We start from the raw sequence: 7,013 nt of genomic DNA, 5'->3' as shown, positions 1-7,013 counted from the left end.
ATAATGATCTCCCTCAGGTGAAACTAGTATTGCCCCAATTCCATGTCCCACAGCATTAGAAGCGCCATCGAAGTTCATTTTCCATGTTTCATTTTTCGGAGTATCCTCTTCAGTAACAAATATACTCATCAAGTCCTCGTTCGGAAAATCAAATTTTACTGGCTCATAGTCTTCTAATGCTCTGCTTGCCAGGAAATCTGCAATAGCACTTCCTTTAACTGATTTCTGGTTCATGTAGACTATATCAAATTCGGACAACAACATTTGCCATCTCGCCATCCTTCCAGTTAGAGCCGTTGATTCCATCAGGTACTTTAACGGATCCAGTCTTGATATCAACCAGGTAGTATGATACAACAAATATTGTCTCAGCCTCTTAGTAGTCCATACTAAAGCACAACATAGCTTTCGATAGAGGAATATCGAGTCTCACAGTCAGTAAATTTCTTACTGAGATAGTAAATAGCTCGCTCTCTTCTTCCAGTTTCGTCATGTTGGGCCAACACACATCCCATTGACTTCTCAAAGACAGTCAAATATAAAATCAATGGTTTGTTTGGGATTGGTGGCATCAAGACAGGAGCAGTAATTAAGTAACTCTTAATTCTATCGAAGCATTCTTGGCAACTATCATCCCATTCTCCTGGGTTTTGCTTTCTCAGTAATCGGAATATTGGATCACATTTCTCGGTCAACTGAGAGATGAATCTGGCAATATAATTTAACCTTCCCAGAAAACCTCGTACTTCCTTTTGCGTTCTAGGGGGAGGTAATTCCAGAATTGCTTTGACTTTATCAGGATCTATTTCTATCCCATTCTCACTGACTACAAATCCCAATAACTTCCCTGAAGTAGCTCCAAATGTACACTTGGTTGGGTTAAGCTTGAGCTGGTATTTTCTTAATCTTAAAAATAGTTTCCTTAAGACTTTTACATGTTCTTCTCCAGTTTGTGATTTGGCAATCATATCATCCACGTACACTTCTATATCCCTGTGCATCATATCGTGGAACAACGTAACCATGGCTCTTTGATATGTTGCCCCGGCGTTCTTAAGTCCAAAGGGCATCACCTTGTAGCAAAACGTACCCCACATTGTCACAAAAGTTGTCTTTTCCATGTCTTCTGGGTCCATCTTAATTTGATTGTAACCTGAGAAACCATCCATGAAAGAGAAAAGAGCATGACCAGCCGTATTGTCAACCAAAGTATCGATATGTGGGAGTGGAAAATTATCTTTGGGGCTCGCTCGATTGAGATCCCGGTAGTCAACACACATCCGAACTTTGCCATCTTTCTTTGGAACTGGCACTATGTTTGCTACCCATTCAGGGTATTTGGCCACTTGTAAAAATCCAGCATCGAATTGTTTCTTCACTTCTTCCTTGATTTTTAATAGCATATCTGGTCTCATTCTTCGAAGTTTTTGCTGAACAGGCTTGCATTCCGGCTTTATTGGCAGCTTGTGCATCACAATGTCGGTTTCCAACCCCGGCATATCTTGATAAGACCAAGCAAACACATCCCTATACTCCCGAAGAAGGCTTATAAGACCATCTTTTATTTTTGGTGAGAGTGAAGTGCCAATTTAACTTCCTTTATATCCTCTTCTGTTCCCAAATTTATTGTTTCAGTTGTCTCTTTGTAGGGCAATATTTGTCTGTCTTCTTGCTCCATCATTCTAACAAGCTCAGAGTTTAACTCACATTCCTCTTCATCTTTATAACCCTCAGATTCTTCGAGACACATGTCATTTTCAAAATCAATTTGTGGTTCAAAAGTATCATTACTCGAACAGTTGATATCTGAAGACCTGCGAATCAAAAGGAGTATATTTGGCTGTGGACAAAAATTTTATCTAATATTTATCAAGAGAATAATTATCAATAAAGAATAAAGAATACTCAAGAGATGAATAAAATACTTGCTAAGATTAGAATGAAAAGAGAACACTGTTTCATTAAAGCAATGACAAATAACAATTTGTCCTTTTACAAAAGCCCTATTATATTTGGGTCAAAAGGAGACAGATTTGTTATTATGCATTACTTTGAAAAGTGCTTATAGAACACAGGGAGTTCTTCAACAGTGTAATTGTTCAAAACATAGCCAGGAGGACACGGACGGATTGATGCCAATGAGCATTCTCCAGTAGAATCATCTGTGATAACGTTGATGCTCAGGCTTCCCAATAAATCTTCAACAAATTTTATATCTTCACTATCCCATGACTGTTTCAGCGTGTCAATCACAAATCCTCCAGACACAAAAGATTTGGAGAGAGGCGGAATGACCATGGGTCCCCAAACAAGATCTTCTCCCTTTACTCTTGCCTTCCTTCTTTCTTTAAGCTTTTGTGCATCCTTGACTTTATCATGGTACGTTGGTTTGTATCCGAGACCAAAATAATTTCTTTTAGGAACTGGAGCCGATCCTTCCGTGATTCCTTGCAATTTCTTTCCCAAGCCTTTCCCTACCTTTGCTCCTCTAGCTAAGGTCTCCTTTAATTGCATCTTTGTATTTTTTGAAAGATGAGGAATGGGAATTCTTTTGCCTTCAGAAATAAAAGTAGCATTAACAAATTCCAAGGACTGGAATGAGGACTCTAGTGCATTTTCATCTACCCCTACATATGGTGCATCTGTAGTGATAGAGGCAATGATATCTTCTTCCGCTTTGATGGTCACCAGAGTCCCATCAACAATGAATCGGAGCTTTTGGTGAAGGGAGGAAGGAACTGCCCCAGCCATGTGAATCCAGGGTCTCCCTAGCAAGCAACTATAACTCGGATGAATATCCATGACAACAAAATCTACTTCAAATGTTGTAGGGCCAATTCTGAGAGGGATAATCATCTTCCCCATTATCTTGCGTTCCGTCCCATCAAATGCCCTTACAGCATTGCTACAAACCCTCATTTGTGATACATCCACAGGAAGTCTATTTAGAGTGGCGAATGGCATAACATTCAAGGCCGATCCGTTGTCAATTAATACACCTGAGACGACAACTCCTTTGCAATGAGCCGTAATGTGTAAAGCCTTGCCCCTGCCTTTTCCTTCTTCAGGTATTTCGTCATCATAAAAATAAATAAAATTATCTGCATTAATATGATTTACCATCCTGTCCACCCGTTCCACTGGTATATCCTTCCCTACAAAAGTTTCATTCAGCACTTTGATCAGAGTATTTCGATGTACTTCCGAATGCAACAGTAGAGATAACATTGAAATCCGCGCTGGGGTCTTATGAAGCTGTTCCACAATATTATACTCGCTGTGTTTCAGAAACTTTAAAAATTCCTGAGCCTCCTCAATCTTAACAGGCTCATTCAATTTATCATCAGGATCTTTAATAACCACATCTCTTGCTTTATCAGCCTTTCCAGGAGCATAGCATCTTCCACTCCTGGTGAAAAATCCAACTTCAGCAACCTCTTCCTCCTTACTCTCAGGAGTATTAATTTGGCATGTATAGTCCCAGGGAACACTCTTGTTACTCTTATAGGCAAAAGGCGCAGGGGTTTTGATCACCACCCTAGATGTTATACTTCCACTGCTGGCCTCGTAATTTGGCTTCGATATGACCAGGACAGGCTTTTTTAAATTCTTTTCAGCTTCCCTTGAATTTTCTTCAGAAGCGCAGATATATCTTTCATTCTCACTCATTCTTTCTTCATAGAACTGCAACTCCTGCTTGTTCATTAATTCTTGGACCATTTGCCTAAATTCTTGACAGTCCTGAATCTGATGACCATTTTCACCATGGTATTCACAAAAGTTCTCTATTTTTTCCATTGAGCATTCATTTCTAGGGCTCAACAACCCTCTCTCCTTTATTTGAGCATATACCCACTTCAGTGGTGTTCTTATTTCTTCAATTCTCCTTTTAACTCTCTGATTTTTCTCAATAGCGTTTATTCCCTGATTCTGATGATTTGGAAGCGGGTTTGCAGCAACACATGGTGCTTCAGAATCATTAAAGGACACCACCTTTCTCTTGATCAGATCTTCAACCACTCTTTTAAAAGCGAGACACTTTTCAATGTTATGTCCTCTGAGATTTGCATGATATTCGCATGTCTCATTTTCATTGAACCATTTTGGATAAGGTGGTTTAATTGGATCAATGAATTTTGGTGACACTACGTGAGCTTGGACTAATCCATGGAAGAGCTCGCTGTAAGTTATTGGTATGGGAGTGAACGTCATCCTTTCATTGTTATGTTCGCGCTTAGTCTCTCCTTGAGATGAAGAAGAGTTTCCCATCTTCGGCTTACTCACAGAGAAATTTACATTATTCACCTCTCCTTCTTTCCTTTTCACATAGGGTTTCTTTGCAGGAGTTTGGCTACCGACAATCTGCCCCTTCTTTAATGCTATCTCGATCATCTCTCCGCACATCACGATATCAGAGAAGCTCTTAGTTGCCACTCCTAACATATGATCAATATAAGGAGATTTTAACGTATCTATAAACATGGTTATAAACTCCCTCTCAATAAGTGGTGGGTGCACTTGAGCAGCAATATCCCTCCAGCGCTGAGCGTACTGTCGGAAGGTCTCATTATGCTTCATCTCCATATTTTGGAGAGTAACACGATCAGGCATCATATCGGTAACGTGTTGATATTGTTCTTTAAACGCATTGGCCAAATCCTTCCAAGACCCTATTTTAGCTCGGGTTAATTGGTTATACCATCTGACAGCTGACCCCGTCAAGCTGGCCTGGAAACAGTGAATTAATAGCCCATCATCCTTCACAAATCCTGTCATTCTTCGACAAAACATGGTCAAGTGAGCAACAGGACAAGTTTTTCCATCATACTTTTCAAATTCCGGCATTTGAACTTTGGTGGTAATACTAGGTCTGGCACAAGACTCAATTCCTCTGCATTCATTCCGTCTTGAGAACCCTGCTTTCCCATTTCTTTAAAAAACCCTTTGCACCAGTCCTTTAAATGCTCCGGTACTTCCGTTTTAGGTTTCTCCATTTCCTCAGGATCTACATCAATATACTCATAAGGACTGTTTTGAGGGTTAGTCGTGGCCATTTGAACCTTTACAGCTGAAGACCCTGCAGGATGTTCCACTAGCTTTTCAGGTGAGATAACTAGTCTCGGGGTAGACTCCTGCCTAGAAACTTCAACAGGGGCAGCGCTTGGTTCTTTAACTGTTTCAGTACGTAACCCAGACATCTTGGTCATCATCTCATTCATCATATTAGCCTGGCTTTGCAGGATTTGATCTATAATTGACTTTTGTGACTGATCCATCTTTGCCTGCCATTCTTGTTGTATTCTTAGTAAATCTTCTTGCATTTCTTTCTTTAATTGATCAAGCTTGGCCTCCATGGCTCTACTTCGCGTGTGATAAGGATTGGAGTTCTTACTTGCCAGAATCGTCTGTCACATAACCCTTCGGAAATTAATTTTATTGTTCTTTTAAATTCGAATGCATATTATTGGTAATGTGCTATAAATGATACATTTTATTGGTGATGCATTATAAATAATGAATATTCTTATGCATAATGAATGATGCAAGTATGAAATGCAAATAAAAGGCGTTGACCCAAGCAGTAACCATTCGGAAATACTTTCATTGGATAAAAAGTTTCACTCATTACAAAGGAGTTCTATTACATATAAGGCCTAGCCCTCAGACTCAGCTCTACAATTTCATTCATAACGGCGATGATCTCCCTTGTATATTCAGAAACCGGATTTGTGCGCAGTTGGATGATCTCCGCTCTATTGGCTAATTCATTCATGTACCGAGCCACTTCACCCATTTGAGCAATAGCTTCCCCCATCATGCGCTCGCGTTCTTCTACCAAGGATCGATAGTGCTCATATGTATTTTCCCATCCCTTATTGATGCGTTTGATTTCTTTTTCTAGACTGGTAATATGAATTCGGCATTTCTGGAGTTCACCTTTCAATTCTCTGATTTCCTTCTGGAAGGATTTGTTTTCTTCGAGAGCAACTCTTAGGTCCACTGAAGCGGGAGGAACTTGCACTTGCAGAAGGGATTGCTCGAGGTTCGATACATGACTCTTGAGCTCATCATTCATAGCTCGAGATTGGTTCATCTCATGTTCGAATCTCATCTGTAATTCTCCCATTTCTCCCGTGAGCTCATCTACTTGCTGACTTTTTGTCGAGAATCTCTGCATCCACGATCCAATCTCTGCCTGCTTTCTATCGAGGAATCGATTCCATCCCTGTCTCTCAGACCACATCTCTTCTTTCTTTTGCTTTCTTTCTTCTTCGAGCTCTAAAATTCTTCGATCTTTGTCCTCAAAGTCCTCAATTATACCGTTCATCTCAGTTTTTAACCCCTGGACTTGATTCTTTTCTTCTTCTAATTCTTTCAAGCTGACTTCTTTTTCTTCTTGGAGTTTTTGAGCTCTACGAGCCTCAGCTTTATACTGCTTGATCAATTCCTTTTTATCGGCCTCTAGTTCGCATACTTTTGCTTTTCCAGCTTCTATCTTCTTGATCTGACACTTGTTCTCAATTTCCAGACTTTTGATTCGCCGTCTTGCAGCCGCTAATTCTCTGGATCCAAGTTTCTTTCTCACTTGCTGCACCCTTTGATAATATTTTTTTAAGTCTTCTAAATCGGCTTCCACCTCCTCTTTCCGTTCTCTCATCATTATAAACTGTCTGGCATGAAATTCAGCCTCGATAGTCAACATGAAGTTTTCTCTCTCCATCTCTTCTATTTTCTTGGAATCTTTAGCCTTTTCCATTTCAAACTCAATTCTTTGGATTTCCAAATTCGAAGGGATATTTCTGATTTGTTCTTCTATCGACCTTGATCCCTCTCCAGATGTTAAAGGTATCTTATCATTTACCCTCCTGATTCTCCAGGCTTCATAATCAGGCGTCAAGATAACATCCGCTCCAACCACTTTAGTCCTAAAAGTCATCCTCCAAGAATCAGCCACATCTTTGATTTCTTTCTATAATTGCCTTCTTTAAAATCAAATTCAGCACCAGTCAACC

This window comes from Hibiscus syriacus, unplaced genomic scaffold (genome assembly GCF_006381635.1).
Source record: "Hibiscus syriacus cultivar Baekdansim isolate YM2019G1 unplaced genomic scaffold, ASM638163v2 tig00111098_pilon, whole genome shotgun sequence".
Classification (NCBI taxonomy): Eukaryota; Viridiplantae; Streptophyta; class Magnoliopsida; order Malvales; family Malvaceae; genus Hibiscus; species Hibiscus syriacus.
The sequence above is the reverse complement of the archived record's forward strand: the minus strand, read 5'-3'. Positions refer to the sequence as shown.